Below are 20,604 nucleotides of genomic sequence, written 5' to 3'. Positions count from 1 at the left end.
CCGCCCCGGCCCGGCCCGGCCCGGCCCCACCGCCCACTGCGCCGCGCCCCGCCCCGGCCGCCCCGCCCCGGCCCGCCCCGCCGCCTCCCCCCGCGCCGGCCGCGCTCGGGGTAAACAAGGTGAGACGTCCTTCCGCAGCCCTGCTGAGCCGGGCCGGGGGCTCGGGGGCGGCCCGCCGGGTCGGGGCCCCGAGGGTGTGCCGGTGTGTCCACCAGTGTGAGCAGCGCTGTGCAGCGGTGGGATGCTGGCCGCGGCTCCCCGGCTGACAGAGCTCCGGCAGGTCCAGCCTCTCGGGGGATTGCCCTTGCGGCCGGGGGTGAGATGTTGTTATTAATTTTAATATCAAATAAAATTATTATTATTATTAATAACAGTAATAATAATGGCTTAAGCGCCCCTAAGAGCAGAGTCCGCCCCGCTGCCGGGCCCGGGGCCGGTGCGGTATCGCATGTGCTGGCCGGCTTTTTTTCTCAATGAAGCAATCGTTTTTTTCCGGGCAGCGCGGGGCCGCGCATACTTAGGGGAGTACAGGCAGTTGTGCCCCGGTGCTGTCGGGTGGGAGGAGTTCTCCCGACTCCAGACTTGTTTTAATCCGTCCCAAAATTAAAACCGGCGGGGGAAGGAAGGAGGGTGTGGGGGGGAAGGGAAGACGGGGAAAACGTAAACCTTTTTACAGAGAAAGCCGTGAATGAGGTCGGTCTGTCTCCGCCCAGCACCACTGCGGGCTGTCGGTTTTTTGTTTTTTTTTTTTTAATCGGTCCCCTTTTGTTTATATAACAGGAGTTTGGATATATATTGAAGCTTGATGAGCGGTTCCCTGAACTCCTAATGAGCCTGACATATACTCCCTAGTTTTTGTCTGGGTGTTGGTGGTGAATGTCTTTCAAACAACGACCGAAAAAAACCCAACCAAACCAAATACTCATACCTCTTCCCCCACTTCCCCCCCCGCCCCGCCTCTGCCCCCCAAAAAGGGGGGAAAAAAAAGCCAAGCCGACAGTAGGAAGAGAACAGGGCTGCGGGGAGAGCACAGCTCTGTCCCAGAGCTGCAGCCTTTGCAGGGTAATGCCAAGGGACTGTCCATGTCTTTGCGTTTCCTTTCCCCACATCAGCACAGGGGAGGATCAGAAATGGGAGAAGGCTTGTTTTGGGGTGAACACCTGCGAGTTTGGGTGTTTTCAGGGGGTAGAAAGAAGTGAGTATGACAATAATGAAATAATCAAAGGAGGAGTCAGTCCCAAAGGTGCCTGCTTTGAGACAAAGAGAAATCATCTCTGAACAGGGCTCCAAAGAGACTAGGGATGCTTCAGTCAGGGTCTAGTCTTGACGGAAGGCTTCAGAAATGGCTCTCTCCATAGCATTGCACCTGCCTCATGTCTTGTTCTCCACTCTAGGAGCTGTACATGCCCTGTTTTGCAGTTATAAGATAAATACCATGAGAAGACAGTTGTCATGATCTTAAATTTGGCGTGGAGAAGACGAGCTTCTGGCAACAGAGGAGATTTGACCTGGCGAATGTCACTTGGGTAGTGAGGAAGGACATAGACCCAATGATGTGCAACAACCCACAGGACAGCCTGCAGACCCAGTGTTTGCTATTTGCTGTAAAATGAAAGGGTGCTGTTCCTGCCTTTCCTCACTTATTCCCATCACCTCTGAATACTTTGTAACTTTTCAATACCATTTTTAGAAATGAGATGAGCAGTGCCGGATACTGAATCATTGCAAATAAGGACAAGCCATAAAGTTATGCAATACATTCTCCAGTATCACATCCTGTGATCCAAATCAAACATTCTTTTCTTAGTAGATGGCTTTTTGCACAATTTCTCCCTTCCTCTACCCCTGCATACTCCTTCTGACTATGACAAAGACCTAGGCTCTTGCATCAACCTTTGTTCTGTAAATAAATGTTTTCTGTTTAACTTTCTGGTTACCCAGCATCAGCTGGAGCCACAGTCCCTAGCAGCTCTGGAAAAGCTACCCAGAGCCTTCAAGCCCAACAGGAGAAAGGAGCAACAAGGGAAAAGAGTGAAAGGAGAAAGGGATGAAAAGTCTAATTCATCCTGGTTGAAAACTCCTGATTTTTATCAGAATCAGGATCTAAATCTGAAGAAGGGATTCAACATTCAAATTTGGAATTAAGGGATTGTAAATTTTGGGTTCTGAATTAAATCTACACTATAAGGCATAGAAGGATACATGTAGTGTGGAATGACACAGTTACCTATGCATCGGATGAGTTTTGCTCCTTCAGAATATTTTAATCATTTCACTCCCTTTGCTATGGAATCCCTCCCCAAACCTAACACTTCGTAAACTTTGCTTTTGCTCTCAGATATGTCAATGAAGATACTGCCATTTTAGTCCAGTGTTAAAATAATAAGCTCTGAATGAGAAAACCCCTTTACGTGCCTCATAGGGACATTAGGTGTACATAATTCTGTGCCCCTTATTTTAGTCTAAGTCTGTGTCAGTCAGCTGAGGTTGTAGAGGAAGATCAAATTATAACATGTGAGATGTGAAAACTAATGAGATCATAAAAGACAGATCAAAGTCTGAATACCGAGTCAGCATTGAAGTTTTGCCTAACTGAGGCCAGTCTCCCATAGCTGTGGTGCTTAACCAGATGAGAGAGATGTGACTTGAAACACATCAGCCAGAATGTCAGGGCTAAAGGGATGCCATTGCCTGTTCCAAGCTTAAGTGTCATGTTCACAATACTTAGAAACTCCTGTTTGAAATAAACTGTGTTGGTAGTGGCAAATATTGTTTCCTTGTATTTTCTCATTCAATTGAATGAGAGAAACTTTCTGAGTATGTATTATAAAACAGTTACTGAATCAATGGCACCTACCAAAGAAGTAGCCAGCAGATTGGCATATGACAAAACTATCATATCTCTGCATGATCTTTCTGGAGACACATCAGAATGATGTTAGTTAGGAAGGATTCCTTTTAGGACTGTTTACTGACCAACTTTTCAGACTTCATCGTGCTGATCTACCTTGTCTGGAAACTGTCACCAAGAGAGACAATCGAATAGAAGTTTCTTTATCTTTTAAGCAGATCCTACAATTATCTACTTCTTTGATGATGTTGTCCAGTACTATAGTGCTGAGTTCCTTGCACTTTCTACAGGAAATGCAGCTGCAGGAGGGGAAGGCGGGGGGGGGGGGAGGCAAGGATGTGTGTGGGGGGTGTTTTCCCTGGAGCCTTTTTCCTATTTTAAGTATCCCAGAAGAGTCTATGGAGAAGGCCTTACATTTTCATGCTATGGAAATCATCCACCAAAATCTCCCCTATTCTATATCCAAGGTTTATCTGCAGGTAAACAGCAAAAACAGGTGTAGAAATAGGAGTTTCCTGGACTAAGAAAAAATTACCAAGTGAAAAGTGTGTCATAAATCTGAGCTTGTGCCATAAATCTGAGCTTGTGCAAAGAAAGGTATCTTTTCCTGTAACTCTGATTTTCAATCTGTTTTATCTTTTAACATCTGCTTTTGCAAGTATGGACTCTGTGTGGACAGGAGCCAACCCTCCCCTCCAAGCCAATAGCAGTCTTTCTTCCATTGATGTCAATGAGCTTAGATCAGAACACAACTTTGTGACTGATCAAAGACAGTTCTACATTTAAAAGACTTCCTTTTCCAGGTCAGTCTGCTCCTTGTCCCTTTACAGAAAATATATTATCAGTGTACAAACACAAGCTAGAACAAAAAGGATAATAATTTTTGAAGTGGTAAAAGAAAGACCTTAATTTTATTTTTTTGCTGATTTACGAAGTGCAGAGCTGAGCCTACTGGGAACATTAAACAACTCTTAAGTGCTGAGAACTGTCATATTGAGAAGACAGTCTTATTTCAGCACAATTAATCCAAGTAGATAGCTCAAAATATGCTTGCAAGTACCTCCCCACCAGTTGTCAAGGCTGGATCCCCATGCCAACTTAAATACATTTTTCTATTTTTTGTAGTTGTTTTTGCTTATCATTTACACTATAATTCTAATATGTTAGTAAGGAAAGCCAAGGAAATTGATAAATCATGGGACAGTAAAGGGACAAGTCTTTTCTCCATGCATCGACAAGGCAATTCAAAGACATGGAGACAAGCATCTCTTCTTTAAAAAATCTCATGATTTTGACTTTTTGGTATGTGAATCCATTTTTTTTTCTAAATGAGCTGCTGTCAAGAGGTAACTTGACAAGAAATGTACCCATTTGCATGAACTGCACGTGTGGGGCTTACGTGTGTGTGAAATAAGGATACAATAAAGTATGTAAGGATAAATACCAATGTGCCATATCTGCAATCAGAATCAAGCCTTAGGCTTCATTCTTCACTTAGACAACAAAAAGAAAAGGTGTTATTGAATAACTCAGTGTAAGATTTACAACTGACTGCAGTGCAATAAAAAATAAAAAAAAACACTCTAAAATATAATTTATGTACAGAAGCCAGTTAAATGAGGTAGAGAGAAGCAGGTCCAACATTTCTGCAAACTGCCTTCTTGTTATATTGTACAATAATTGCGAAGAAAAAAGCTATTAACCAAAGTGCTTTGAGGTTTGCCATTATATGTTTATTAATCTGGAACCCAAAAAGTGTCTTAGTTGTCTTCAGAACAAATTTCTATGTATAGAAGAATGTTCTGCCTAGGAAGCAAAGCAGTCCTCAGCTCAAGAGTCAGTGATCTTTCTCTCTGGTTCTGGATCCCAGTTAAGTATTAAATATTTCTAAGCAAGAGTATTTTATCCCCAGGTAACGACCGCAGTATAGTCCCAGCCTAATCATTCCTGGTAGTTTACAAATCTCTGTCTGTATGTTGAATGCATTGCTGATGGGTTTCAGCATTACCAAAGCAAATTGACCTTCTAAATCACAACACTGCCCTCCAAATCTGACTGTCAAGTCTGTGGGCTGTTGGCTCCCACAGTAAGACCTTACATTTCTCTGTTACCACTAACTCTCATTATTCACAGATGGCACCATTCCCAGAAATTAAAAAGTGGTTGTGTTATGTATATCCATACCAATGTTATCCCTTGCTAATTGAAATCAATCTTACACGGTAGAATTCTCTTCTGAACATCCCCCTCTTTTAGCTTTATGAAATAACCTGAGGAAAAGCACTCCCTCACTGGTCAGACATAAGTGCCATTCATTTTATATTTTCCACATTTTAAGTTATATTGGTATTGCTAAGAGAAAGAAAAGGGGGCCGGGGGGGAGCATATTTCTTTTTATTTCTTTTGTAATGGACCAGGTGAGTAGAGCACAGCCATGGATGTAAGATCAGGAAGAAAAGTGCTATGTTTGCACATTCCAGGGAAACCTTTATATGCAAGAGAAGATATGAAATGCTCTGACTAGTTATTCCTAACCTTTTAAGATTGAACATACTCCAACCAGTTGCCATTAAGGTCTCTTTTCTTTTAGGCATGTATAACACTCATTTTTCACTTGAGGAATAAGTTTCCTTGGGAAGTTGTTTTCCAGACAAGTGCATGACCTGAACCAAATTCCTCGTAAGCAGGTTTTGCTTCCTCAGTTGCACCCATCAGCATGATGCTGGTGGAGGCGAATGTGAGATGGAAACATGACAACTGGATGTGCTTCTAGGAGCTGTTCTCCAGAACCTCATTGTAATCCATTGAGTTGCCAGCTTTTTGGGTAACAGTGAAAAATAAGCAGCCTCCCAAAGCAGAGCTAGGAAGAAACACCACCCCCATCATTCACAAAGTCCCTCTTGACATACACAAGGAACTCCCATTAGCTAAATCTGGATCTCATTCTTCACTCAAAAACATCTTTTTTTTTTATTTACTTAAAAATATATGTTATAGCTCCATTCACAGATGTAAAGGGATAAACCACCTTAAGACCATTTCTGACTCTTCAGCATGGGTCATTAACTTACCTGGAACTGATTCCAGTTGAACAAGAGCAGGACTTGAGAAGGACTACATAGAAAAGACATCCAGCTTTATCACAGGTAATGGTAGTGCCTATCCTTAATGTAACTGAAATGATGTGCCTTCAACTTTCCATTTGACTTCCTTTTAGATTTTTATACCAGAGCAAAACCTCCCCTATTAGGCAGTGTCCATTCCACATGAAAGCACTTAAAAACCATAATCAAGTTACTCCTTAGCTTTTGCTTTGATATACTAAATCTAAATAGACTTACCCTGTAGAGTCATTCCATTTTACTGCCAATTTTTAAAATCATATTCTTGTGGTTCTCCTCTGAACTACCTCCAATTTGCCAACATCCCTCCTGAGCTGCTGATACCAGGACTGACATTACTCCAATACCTTTATCGATGTCAAATGCAGAAGTAACAGAAGCCCTTTGCTGCCCTTTGATGGATAGCATCTCTGCACACAGAAAAAGATTGCACTGGCCTTCTTGGCAACGTGATTTGGGGCTCATGTGGGGGTCTCTCAGGACCCACAGTTCGTTCTTCTGTCTCAGCTTCCCAAAGAACTCTTATGTGAAGTACGACCTGAGATACTTGTTCTTAAGTAGATCCTTTATGTTGGGTGACATGGAAACACCTGGTATTTCTTTTGCACCTGCTCCTCAAGCAATGCCAAAAAGGCATTGCTCACTTCTGCCTGCTTCCAAATTTTGGTTCCTTGAAAAGTAGTATTAGCAAACGCACTGCTTCCTTCTGTATTGCTGGAATCATTGTTAATTAACACAGGGCTTATAAGCAGTCCCTGCAGAGCCCACTCTCTAAGCCCCACTTCAGGTTAGGCTGCTGGATCCCATGCTAACCAGCTTTAAAACAAGTTGATTGTCTAGGAGAGTTCATCATGTTAGTTCTAATTTCCATCAGAATCACTCATAGTACTGTATGGCAAATGCATCCAAAGTCAGAGTATAAAATATTACCACAATTCCTTTTATCCACCAAATTTGTAGTCTTATAAAAATAGCACATTAATTTGATAAGATCTTTCTTCCATTAATCTGTGTTGATTGCCATTAATTAAATTGCACTGTTTTAATACTTTATTAATTGACTTTCCTATCAGCAACTCCATCACTATGCCTGGAATAGACATCAAACTGACAGGCCTATAATTACCTGGTTGCCCTATTTTGTCTACAGAAGTATTGGCAAAATATTAACTTTCTTCCAGTCCTTCCTCAGATGAATATTGGTTTTAACCAGTGTGCATCTCTCTCAATTGTGCCTTTTTGAAGATCTAATGAAATTTCTCTGAGTTGCTGTAAATTATTATTCACATTTTTGTTGGTTTAAATTTTCTCCTCCAGGATGGCTGATACATCTCTTAATTTTTTTTTAGCTTTGTAGAACCGGATCTTTCAGGACAATGATATAAATTTTACTGGTTAGGACTGTATCCTGCTTGCATGTAAAATGTAAATTGCATTTTAAAAGCACAGAAAACAAAGTCATTGCAACAAAGTCATTATGACTTCCACCTAAAAAACTCTAAATTTTGTGATTAATACTTCCCTGTCAGGATGAGGCCTAATGTAGAAGTTTCCCATGCCAGATACAGCTCTTTTTGAGTCAGGAAGTTGTTTTGTGTATTTTTTCTTGAAAATCCAAGAATGCCTTAGTACTTGCATCATGAGACATCCCTTTGCTCCCCCTTCAGATTTATCTTGCCAAGACTGAAAGTGCCATATATAGTGAAAGGCTTTTAAAAGGCTAATCGTGAAGGTCACCCTACACCCAGAGGTAGGGCTGGTTAGATGAGCCAATTCTGTGTTGTTTGGAACAAAGCCTTGCTTCATGCTACGCTATCAGTGTAACCATGCTGCTGGCACTGAAGACTGAAGTCTGTGAGAGGACTGAAATCAGAGAGTTTTCCTTGAGTGCTGGCCTGGGTATCACCAGAACATTAGCCAGAGAGAGTTACTGTCTTGATTCTGGCAGTTCTGTGCTGCTGCTGTGCAGGTGTGTCACAGTCTTTAAATGATAAGCATCAGATCTGCCCCTATCTAGAGAAGAAAAAAAAAAGATCATTTCATTGTCCTTCTGCATCTGTGCTCTGCCTGAATGTAGCAGAGGTCTCTTTCAGGTCCCATGGAGCATGAAGAGTAGCAGCTCTGCAGGCACCAGCCTGTGCCTCTTCCTTTGCAAAGTGCTTCCCGATTGGATTTCCATGGGCATTTTTTTACCCTCCGTTTACTTAAGTGATGACATTGACCAGACAAAAAGATATATGATCTTACCTAAAATAAGGTTTTCTTCTCTTCAAGGAGTTTTGTAGGTACACTAAAACCATAAAACAACTGTACAAAGTCAGACCAGTTGTACATCTCACACAGTGTCTTCTCTCACACACAGGGCAACAGCAAATGTCCATGGCAGAGGACATGAACAGTGCAAGCACATAATTGCACAGCCTCAGAGCGGTCTCTCCAGCTCCTCTCCCAATGACTTGCAGCCCACTTGCTTGCTGAACAAAGTCAGTAGTGCCTTTCTATTTGATGGCCATCAGTGGATTTCTGTACAGCAAATCCTTCTGATTTGCTTTTGAGCCCTCATATGCTCTTAGAAACTGCAGCATCCTCTGGCCATGCATTCTATAACTTAATTGTATATATGAAGAAGTTACTCTTTGTTTGAACTTGTGTCGTTCATACCTCCTAATTTCATTTGATACCCCCTTGTTGCTGTGTTAGAAGAAAAAGCAAACAGTAATTCTGTACTTACTTTCTCCTCATTCATGATTTTATAAGCTGTATATTACATCCCATCGCTTTTCCCAGATGAAAAATCTCAGTCTGTTTAATAATTCCTTTTATAAAAGATCTCATTTCACTGTTCCTTTTCTGCTTCTGTGATAACCTTTGGGATGGGAAACCAGAATCCTTCTCAATATTCAGAATACAGCAACTGTGTAGATTTATAGTGACACACTGTTTGTTCTGTGTTTCTTTCTAATAGTTGTTGGTACTGACTTGCATTTCTGATCACTACCAATTGCTATGCTGAATGTGACAGTCTGTGCCTATGGCTGTATTAATGATTCCAGTGTTTCTGTATCCCCTCCATGATCAGTGCCCATTGTTGGGTCACACAGTTCAGGTTATTTTCCCTCTTGTGAACTGCTTTGCATTTATCAATGTTGGATTTTCTCTGCCATTTTATTACCCAGTCGTTCTGTAGCATAAGGCCCCTGTGCATCTCCTCAGAGTCAGTTTTCCTGTTTATTACCCCATGTGAGCAAAGAATGCAGGCACATTACTTACTCCCATTTCCTGATCATTTTGAATATTGCCTACAGGACAATACACGTTCAATATTGAGAGCAGCTGGCAACACGGAGTAATGCCAGAGCCCACCTCCAAGGGGATGCAGTCTGTGAAAAAAAAGGCTGGACTAGAAAGAGTGAGCTCAGCCTTCCTGCAAGCTTTTTGGAGATTCAGAGGTATCCTTGTCTCCTTTTGTTCTTGAAAATGATGTAAGCACCTAAGTGGAAATCAGACTCACCTTAGGCTCTGTCAGTAGCCAGCAATAGCCCTCCTTAAGGATAAGTTAAATACTAGGTGAGCTGAAAGGAAGTTTTCTGTCTCTTTCTGTCAACAATAGGTTAACATTTTCTATTGTTAAGCACCTCATTTAAGTATCTGCAATGAGATGGGATAATTCCAGACTTCAGTTTGTAGGCTTTCTTTGGTGAATTGTAGACTGTGCAGTTTTGCAAGCAGAGAGAAAGCAGAGTTATATAGTATCACCTAGGCTGGAACACTGGCTATTTGAAGCATGTTATAGCTGATCTATAATTCACATGCTTATTTTGACAGGCTGGCTCTTGTTAGTTTTCAATGGGTGTGGGAGGAAATAGCAGTGCATAAAACTTGCACATTACTAATACCATTGCCATATAAAACAAATATTTGAATAGGAAGTTTCAGAAATGATTCAGTGCTCTAACTACAGAATATCCTACAGGAATTTTTTATAGTAACAAAATTAATGAAAAGCAAATCCTATTTCACCATGGGCATAGGGTGGTCCCAATGCAGCAGAGCCAATGTGATACTCCATCTCAGGGATAGAAAAAGCAGCCTCTACAGATTGCTGGCCCCCTGGGTGACTGAAGCTTGCTTTGAAAGGACTCCTTGAGCTGAGAGGTTGCTATATGCTTTTTAAGTGACTGCACCAGATCGTGTGTGGGTGCAGCAGACAGGGGCTAAAAGCCCTGAGCTGCAATACAGAAGCAATTGAAAGACACTCTGTTGTTGCTGCTCTACCAACTGCAAAGGAAAACTCTTCCCACCCCTGCAGACTATATATTCTAACCACATCCTTTGAAGGTACTGAAGTTATTCACTCACTTAGCCCACAGTTTTCTCAACATTAAGTCATAACTTGAAAGCTATGGGGTGAGGAGATAATTGTTACGTCAGTAACAACATTTCATTCAGACACTGTCATAAACGAAGGATTTCTAGGTGCTGAAAATGTCATATGACTGCCAAACAAAGAAGCCAAAATATAACTTTAAAAATAACCACCTTTGCACCATGGATTTTTAGTTCACTGGGAACAATTTGCACGACGCTTAGTCTCAGTTCTCTTTCTTATCTGCAGTATGACTGTTCCTCTGTAGTTGGGAACAGCCTGCAAAGTTTGACACAGATGCTGTGTCTTCTCATGTTTTGTGCTGACTTTATCACAAAATAACTTGGAGTTTTCTCAGTTTGTGTCTCAGATCTCTATTGGAAAATGGGGGAAAAGCACTTCGTTAACTCCTGGAGGACTGTGATTGTTTCAGATGCAACAGTAAAAAGGAGACACATGAATTTGTGAAGATGAAACAAATTTGATACATCCCTGGCACCGCTTTGGCAACCCTTACTATGTGCAGTGACACAACATTGTCTGGGAACTTCAGCAGCTTGGCCAAGGAAAATTTCTATTATTTTCAATTTCCAGTAACTTTTAAAATGTTGATGAGTGTATGATAGGTTTTCGACTCTGGAAAATCCACCTCAGACTGAAGAATCCCCTTTGTCTTTTTGAAAGAGGAAAAGCCTGCATGTCATGTCTGCTTTGTTCCTAGAATCACTTTTAGACTGAAATGTATACCACTATTTTTTACTTGTATCTATTTTAAAGATCACATATATATGATACTGCAACAGGTGGGGTTATTTATACACATGGAAAAAGATGTTAGATCTCTAAGTTGTTCAAGATCTTAAAATAACTTGTGTACTGAAGGAATCCTTTCTGTTAACCTTAGAAAAGGGTGGAGGTGTGGGGAGAAAATGAACATAAAGTTGTTTTATTTGTTTCACAAGGCATGAATGAATAACTGTTGTCATCTAATCTTTCTATGTGGGTCTCCAGTCTGTTATTTCCTGGGATTTCATGTTGTTTATTTTTCCTGGCTTCCTCAGCTAAGATGGACAAATGGTTATTGAACAGAGAAGTTTTAAATTTAAAAAGTGCAATAGATTTGAGAAGTGAATATTTTTTCCCAGTCTTAGGTATGTGGAAATTATTGAAAACAATACTAAGACTAAAGTAAAGAGGTGTTCCTTAAACTTAAAAGCGTGTAACATCCTGCAGCGGTGATGCAACAGTTCACAAGACTGACTGAATAGCCAGGTGTAATTCTGATCCCTCTACTTTACCAGGCTGTGACACTGGCAGACTTCCAGAATAAGCCAATTTCAGAAGAGTGGAGCCTCCAAATATGATCTTTTGTCAGTCACAGAGATTTCAGCTCCAGGAAAAGAAAGATTCATCTGGCAGATTATAATCACTACTGTACGAGATGGTGAAAGAAGTGATCTTTCCCTAAGCGGGATGCCAGCTACTCCAGGACCAGTCAACACCCTGAGCTGTGCTGGGAAGCAGCGGTGACTTAGCTCAAGTATCACCATGTCTCATCCCACTCTTGTGATGCAAACCACTGTTTTTTCAGTAGGTGCTACAACGGCAACTCCCAACCTGTGCTGAAACAATTGAAATGCTTCAGAGTTTCCAGAGCCATCCCCATTCTGGGCTTTCACAGCGAAATCAGCAGCAGGGCTGACAGTCACATCTGAGTTTTGGGCTCTTACTGCAGGACAGACCAGCCATCCCCAGACCAGTTCCTAGGGAATGCTCTGCTCTGTCCATCCCATTGTGGGGTAACAGCTAGAGGTTTCCATGGCTCAGTCTGGACAGTGTGTTGCAGTACATCAAGGCTTCAGCTTGCAAAATCGTGGTCAGAGGGAAAGTTTATAACCAAGAGGTGCAGTAGCATCTCTCAGCTCCCCTGCTGTTTTTATCTCCATGGGATCCAGTGCCAGCTTGCAGAAAGAGGGGAGTTTGGGAAAAGGTTGGTTTTAAATTACCATGGGAAGTTCCTCAACATAAGGTGTGGGACCCAGAACCAGAATGTCTGCATTAAATCAAATAACCCTGATACACTGGCTAGCTGTGATAATAAATAGACCTGAATGTATTTCAAAATAACTAAAAGACTGTTGTTATTTAGGTAGAGTGATCTTCATAACCTTTTTCTAACCTGACTAATCAACCTCCCAAATTTTCTCTCCTTTCTAGTTTTAGAAAATCATATAAAGGAGTATACTGTGTCTGTGACAAACCTGAGTCACTTGGGTGGTCCTGATAATAGGATACTTTGTTAAATATGAGCTTTGGTTTTGGTGCATTCTGTGGCTCCTGCCAACACCTTAAGAAGATTACCATTTCTGGTAAAGGCTCAAAACATTAAAGGAAAACTAAAAAGAGAGCAAGTTCTTTCAAGAGAATAAAGCTGATGCTGTGGGCAATTGGAAGGAACTACATCAGCTTTCAGAGATTAAAGAGAAAAACTGCAAAGAAGATTTACCAGTTGAAACTCTGTGTCATTAGAGATCCCCTTTTTTGCCATCAAAATAAAATTAATTTAAAAAATGAAGCTGTATGTGTGTTTGCTTAGGAGTAGGAACAAGCAACCATTCCTCCACCTACCGCTCATCTGCTGCTTTATATAATGAATGACTACTCATTTTTAACATTTTTCGTATCTTACCTAAATTTAAAAAAATGAAAGGGCAATATTCATTCAAAGAAACAGCTGCCCATCTTGATACCTGTAATTATCTATTATAACTTACTATTATGGGCAAAAATGTAATAGTCTGGCAGTCAGTAGTTCCTTATTACAATTATGAGCAAAGTTAGTTGAGTGTCTGATATTAAGGTTGACTAACTCTATTAGTCAAGGGGAATGTTGTTTTTTGTTGTTTATAGCCTTATCAGACTCCAACAAATTGAATTGAAAATACCCCTGCCAGGAACCTCTCTCAGGCTCATTTTATGTGTTTCCTTTTCGAAAATTTCAGTTTAAATGGTGCTTTGGACAAAAAAAAAAAAAAAAAAAAAAAAAAAAAAAAAAAAAAAAGACAATGGACTCTGTGTTTGGCCTCGTGTCATTCGTGGCTCTCTAAGTCCTGTGCTTAAACAGCAAAAAAAAGCAAGAGAGAGAATTCTTTTTTCCTACCACTGGAGAAATATTTTTGGTGGCCCCATGAAACAAACCTACCTGGCCTACCCTAGTACTACTAAAATATGAGACCTAAGTTCACTGAAGAGGCCTCTGCAATGACCATGTTCTGCCAAGAGCTACTGAGGCTAAGCAGGATTTTCTGCACATTAACAGGGGAGGTTGTAGAAGCGTTAGGCAGGAGCCATTCCCCCTTCTCCCTTCTGGGCTCTCCTGTCATTCTACATTATCAGATAGGTATAAAATGACAGTAAAGGTGCATATTTCTCTTGCTTTAATAAAGTGCTTAAGTTACTGAAGTGTCGATCTTCCCCTGCATTTTTCTCAATGTCTCTTGCATGATTACTTATGAAGAAATAACAACAAAGAAGTCAAAATGAGTTTAGTATAAATTCTATACAAAGTACAGATTTAAGGTAATTTTCTTAATATAACTGAAGTCCTTACTTTGAACAAAAGGGCTAAAAAAAATTAACCTGCACAGCTAGCACCCTGTACAAAATGGAATTATTAAGGGAGGAAAAAAGCTAAAAACTAGTAGAATTAATATTAAAATTGTTAACATTTATATATGATAAAACAGTATTCTTAAAAGGTTTATCTCTTTGGAATTTTAGGGACTAGCTAAGTTATCTGCAGATGTGCCTAGCCTGGCTCCCTGTGAAGAGTGTTCAGCTTCATGCCCTTAAAGAAGAGGTCACTATTTCAGTGACAAAGAAACTATATCACGTACTAAAAGTTCAAAATATTTATTGTATTTACCAATGGGTAGGAGGAAAATAGTACATATAGCAGTTAGACACAAAATGTCCCCTTCAAATTTAGTGACACACCTCTCAAATTAAAGGGTCATATACCAGAATACATGCCAGGAAAAGTTTTGGGTAAAAGATCGAATCTAGGGTAGATTGATCAATAGTAGCAAGGAACTTGCAGTGAAAATTGCAGTGCTTTAACAACTCAAAGGCTACTTGGGGAATAAGGTAAATATTCTGAAAGGGCATTTTTTTTAGAAGGGTATAAAGGAGATTTTGAAAGTTAAGTCTCTCAGCTTTCTTATTACATCGTGTTTACATAATCATATCCAGATGCTTTAGGCAATAGTCGCTTCCTGTGCTTACAGTTTGCTGTTGTCTTATCATTCCTTTATTAATCTTTGTGAGGATTAGCAAAACAAACAAGATAACTGTGAAGCTGAAAACAATTTCATGCTGCTTCCTATGAGAAATTGTTTCCAAGGAGCAGTGTTATCTTTTTACATAACCTGGATTTCCTCACAAAGTGTGTTGGGAATTTTTTGCTATAGGTATACCTTTCAGTCTCAGACATAGCAAGGCATTCCTCTTTCCTCTCTCTCAAGCATAGTTAGGATTCTGCATGCCCTCAGCTCACAGCAGGAGCAAGGCACTGGCTTTTTAAAGTCTTCCATCCAGCCGTTGTATGCAAGACCAGGCATTCCCACAGTGGCCTGTAAAGAACAGCACCTTTCACATTATTGTCTAGCTAAAAATAGGCCATACACTTACTATAACATGACATTTACCAAGCAGCTATTTCCTCTGCATGTCAGCAGAATAAAATATACATAAATAAAGTGTCTTCTACACACTGAAAATAGCACTCTATAATGATCCCAGTACACAGGACAGAGTTATTGTGCAATGACAGCACACCTTGTTGAGTGATAGTACAGAGCTTTTGCCCTTTGCCTAGCAACATACCAAAGCATGGGATCAGAGTCTACACCCTGCCTTATTGCTCAATTAGGACCTGGCAAACGTCCCTTGATGTTACCCTGGCCTATATCCACATATTTTGCTAACATATGTAACTTCACACTGATGTTGTTAAGGATAGACATGGTTATGTGTCTTCAAGGTCTGAGGCTGTTTGTATCTCGAGTTCTCTTGCAGGAATCAGAGCCATCGAAGGAAGAGAGGCTTTCGTGTCTAATGCAGCACAGATAGCATTTAATAAAAAGTCTTAACTGTTGACTCAAATAAATTAAATTGAATATTGCCACCAAAGAGTTGCAAAGTAAAGAAGAAATTGCAATAACCCCTGCAATCTCCTTGATAAACTATCCTAAATACTACATAGGTAAAATTACATTTTAAATGGAAAATATATATTCAAAGCATAATAGTTTAATCTTTAGAAAAACCTGGCTTTTTTGTTTTACTGTAAGTGTATGCAAATGAAAGGCAGTGATTTTAAAGAATTGTCATCCCAAAACTAAAATTATTCAGGATTATAATTATTCAGGATTAGGTGGTCACTCAGAGTCCCAGGGAAGTAGGATCACTGCCTTTCTTCTTGTCACTGGAGCCACACTCATTTCATTTGAGTCAGAGGAATGACCACCTTGAATTCAACCTCTGTGTTAAACATGCAGCTGCTGGGAATTTCCTCTGCTTTAAGAGCAATTCAACTGTAAAGCATGTCTCATTTTTGTGAAACAGTAGTCACACAGAGTATGGAATGGTAAAACATCTTAAAACGCTCTAACATATCAAAACACTAAATTGCCACTTGTTCCGGTTTGGCCAAATTTAGAAATATACCTCTGAGAGAAGGTACAAACCCCTTCCCCCCCCCAGGTTCGGGAAAAAATAAATTTTCCTCGAAGGAAAGTGAAGGAGATAAAACTATTTATTTACCAAACACATGGGAAAAGGAAAATAAGGCTAAATAATAGAATGTTTCACTGTGGAGGAAAAACCTGGGAAAGTGTTCGAGTCCTCCCTTTGGTGTCCTCGGAGCTGGGGCTTAGCCCAGGGCCAGGCCCTCTGTGCCCGACGGAAAGTCCTCCTGATGTGCTCTGAGGTTGAAAGCAGTCCAGTAGAAAAGGGAGAAAATCCAGAATTCCAGAGAAGGAAAAGCAAAATCCAACTCTCAGTCTCTCTCCAGAGAACAAGAAACTGAAAAACAACTGGCCAAAAGCTGACTGGAAAGCAGCAAGCCGGGTGCTTCCTCGCTCCCCTGCCGCAGCTGGGGGGGGAAAAGTCACTATCTCTACTTGACCTTGAACAAGCCGCAAACTGCTTTGAAAAAGTTTTGCTCAGTTTTTCCTTCCCCCTCTCAGGCTCAGTTTAGAGGCACAGAAAAGCACAAAAATTAATTTCTGGGCATAAGCAGCAATATGGGATACACATCGTAAGGTCACCCCAAGACACCACTTCTTCTAGGTTTATCCTTAGTTAGTATTTCAAAAATTGGCTTGAAATAATTTTAGTCATTTCCTGGTAAGATTTTACCAGTGATTAAGGTGATACTTCCTCTACCTTAGGAGTCAGAAGAATCTAATTGTATGCTCAGGATTTTGAAGTGAATTGGACAAGGTTTGGAAAAACAGAACTCCCATCTAGTCCCCTCTTCTCTCCAAACTGAAAGGTTGATTCTCCCCGTAGAAGAAGCTCAAGATTATGAAAATGTGTCCAGAGATATTCTCTTGTATTTCAGACGACCTAATTGTAAAAGACTTTTTAATTGCCTTTTTTACAGTTTCCACGGAATGACGTTACAAGGCCTGGTAATCACAGGACCATCAACAGAAGTCCCAGAGTACCAGTTCAGCCATACCTTTGCCCTGGATAGGGCTCAAAGCTGGAGTGGTGCCTATGTTTCCCTAGGACTGGGTGACAACTTTCCTGAGTACTGAAAAATGTTGACGTTTTCCTAACACATGCATTACAGGAGACCCCAAATTCATTAAACAAGGTCCATACATTCACAGGGCAGAAATGTGTAACAGACAAAGTTGCATACAATCAAAATGGACCTAAAATTAGCATCTTTACAAAATTACGGAATATTTTCTTACAGTAAACAGGAAATAGAGGAAAACTTTTTAAATGAGTTCCACTAAAATTTCAGCCCTTGCTACAGCTCAGTGAAACCATGCTAGTGAGGCACTAACTGATAAATAGATTCTCTAGCATCAACTAAGGCACAATCTCACAGTAAAATTTTTGCAATGGTTGTGACAATTCTGTTTTGTTTTGTGGATGCTCTGTTGTGTAGTCAGGAGGGAGTTCATATTTCATCCTTAATCCCATTTGGAACAGCTAACTAGCTCTGTCCTATGCAGTTCCATATTTTCAAAACACTTCTAGCAATAAGATAACTATGAAATTTCTATTTCTCTGAAATTTTTCAAGAGATCCAAAATGTCTTTGTGAAGTCAGGAAGATAGAATGATGTAAGACTGATGTACAGGTAAGTGCATAATGGTTACACTAGCTCTTATTCCTAGAAAACTAGATTTAACAGTAAAAAGAAATGATGAAATAATAAATAATATTTCACAGCAGCTTTAAAGCTTTAATGAAGAGCAGAATTATGCCTTCTTGTGAAAAAGTAATACTTAGTAATACCTAAAAGTTGTTCCTAAAAGAAACCTAGGTTTAAAAAAAATTGAACAGGGTGCTATTTAAGAGCCTGTTCCTGCAATCCTGTATGAACAGACTGAACTTGCACCGGTACAATCATTACCTTTTATATGTTTGAATAAAGGCTTCTCTTGCAAACAAGCAAACCTCCACACTCTGGAGGATTTGAGTGCTTATGTGTTTACATTCCACAAGACCATCACTCTCATGGATGTACCTTTTCTTCAGTTTGTGGAAGATGGAACTTCTACACCTCTCTTATTAAGAGGATTGCAAAAAGTTGGTGATGTACAGAGAAGGAAACTGTAACTGCATCCAAAAAGTTGGGACCATAAAAATTACCTTCCTATGTTGCAATTAGTTTTTCACTTGAGACCAGAAAAAAAATAAATTACAGGCTTACACATACACTCATTAGAGCTGTGCATGACAGTTAAAAAGCCATTCCTAGTCTCATTAGAGTACAACAGAGAGTGTTGTGGCCAGACCTTTCAAAGAAAGGTTTTCAAATGCAAATTACCCAAGTCACTGAGAAACCTGATCCTCAGAAGCTCTAAGCACCTCTGACTTCCATCAAAACATTGAAACTGCCAGATATTAAGATTGTAAGGCTTTGCAGCATAGGATTTTCCATAAAATTTAAACAATTTCAGAGTCAGCATCAGTTGCACCACCATTACCACCCCTGTCATCAGTGCACAGCTAATCAAGGCTCTTACACAGGAGTAGACATAATATCCTTGTTTGAAAATGTTCAGAAAAAGAAGGGAGAACAAAAGGACCAGCATCTTAGGAGAGATAACAGACTCTGCAAATAGCTGTATCCCCTTTGGTGTGTAATAGATGGGCTGCTGGGACATTGCTCTAGAATTCATGCACACATCTTCTAAGAGCCCATGTTTGCTTAAGGGTTCATCTGGCCTCACACTGAGTGCATGAGTGCCAGTTCAGGCTCCATTGGCTTGGACTATCATAATTTTAGAGAAAGAAACTGTAGTACAACCCCTGGTTTTACAGACGTAGATGTAATTGTACCAAAAAGGAATGTATTCCCTGTAGGTTACATTCTCACACACATCTCCAGCATAAACAAGCCATCTGAGGACCATCATTTGCCCCTACAAGGAGATGCTTGCCCTGTATGTTGAGGCAAAGTCTAGAACTGCTTTGTGCATCTTATTAATAGAAGAATTTTACTCTAGCAAGGAATGTTCCATGTTGACACAACTGGTTGTTATCATAGCCCTAGTTCCAGATCCATCCTTTAGAGAGGTGCAGATTTAGCTGTAAGATAGCTGTGTGCAGGTAGGCTCTCCATTGGCATTACATGTTTCTGTGTCATGTTATGATGGTTTCACTGTCCCCATCTTCCTTCTTTGAGTTTGCATCTGTGTCTTCTAATAAATATTGAATATTTACAATACCACTCAGTTAAGTCAGTTAAGAATGATATATAAATTCTGTATTCAGCAGAACATGGAGGTTACCACTATTCTAAGTCACCCCCACAAGTTCAGTGCTACTATTCACTTTTTTGAATAATCCTGCCACGTGTACACATTTGCACTGTCATGGCTTTAAATAGGATCTTTGTCACATATTAGAGAGAGCAAAGTCTTTCAACCTTCATACTTAGCTTGATCGTAAAAAGAATAGAGTGCTGTAAGGGAAAAATTTACTCAATTACCAGACATTCAAGACTTCCAGGACTGCTGCACAGTGCTGAAGTGCAGAAGTGGATAAAGGGGTAAGTATTGGTGTTCTTCCATTTCATTGTAAGCACAAACTCTTTCTGAAGGCATGTTGCAGTTGTTTATGCTCTGAAGAGAGCAATATTTTTAGATTTACCACTTACAGTACTGGGATGTATTGCAAACTTTTTGATTAAGCATCATAGGCTACAAGAAAAGCTTGGAGCTGTAATGCCTCTAGCACATTTTTAGGTAGTTACCATGCCAACCGTAAAAATTATGAGCAGAATGAATACAAGAAGTCTTTTTGAAAATAAAATAGTACAAAGTTAATGCAGAGCCCAAAGTTTTGGATCGTGGTATTATATTGTTGGAAGATTTATCATGATCCATATATAAACCTACTGGTTGTATCAGGAGCTCATCAACTGTCACTAACTTAGTTTGCAGACCTGCAGAGCTTTCACTCAAAGAATAAAGCATCTGTTTTAGCCTTTGCAGAGTTTGGAATTACTGCAGAACTATGAGCAAACTTTCAAGCAAAGAATCACTCCAAACTTGAAAACTGTATGTTTAGACACATGTTAAGTAGTGCATAGAAATTGTGGGATTCCATTGAAATTCCCAGATAAGATCTCCATAATGCTGGATGAAAGTTAGTATGCACAGAGAAGCACAGATGCAAGCTGTAAGGTGAGGACAGGGGGAGATCACTCACCAATTACCTTCATGGGCAAAACAGACTCCACTTGGGGAAATTAGCTTAATTTATTGCCAGTGAAATCAGAGTAGGATAATGAGAATTAAAACCAAGCCTTAAAACACCTTCCCCCCACCCCTTCCTTCTCATAGTTTCAGCTTTACTCCTGATCTTATTTCCCTCCTCCCCTCAAGAGGTACTGTGGGACAGGGAGTGAAGGTTGCAGTCAGTTCTTCACAAATTGTCTCTGCCACTTCTTCCTTCTCTGGGAGAGGGAGGACTCCTTAAGCTCATCCTCTGCTCCAGTATGGAATGCTGCA

General features: G+C 40.3%; 1 long non-coding RNA gene across 1 annotated transcript; it reads left to right on the top strand.

The window, feature by feature from the left end:
* The first annotated feature begins 119 nt into the window (after positions 1–119).
* LOC309570273 lies at positions 120–11,010 on the top strand. Its single transcript, XR_014226245.1, has 3 exons — positions 120–316; positions 9,279–9,422; positions 10,698–11,010. It is a non-coding gene; the product is annotated as an uncharacterized lncRNA (long non-coding RNA).
* The last annotated feature ends 9,594 nt before the right edge of the window (positions 11,011–20,604 follow it).

The sequence above is a fragment of the Coloeus monedula genome (assembly GCF_965178545.1).
Source record: "Coloeus monedula genome assembly, chromosome: 2".
In the NCBI taxonomy this organism is placed as follows: domain Eukaryota; kingdom Metazoa; phylum Chordata; class Aves; order Passeriformes; family Corvidae; genus Coloeus; species Coloeus monedula.
The sequence above is the reverse complement of the archived record's forward strand: the minus strand, read 5'-3'. Positions and strand labels throughout refer to the sequence as shown.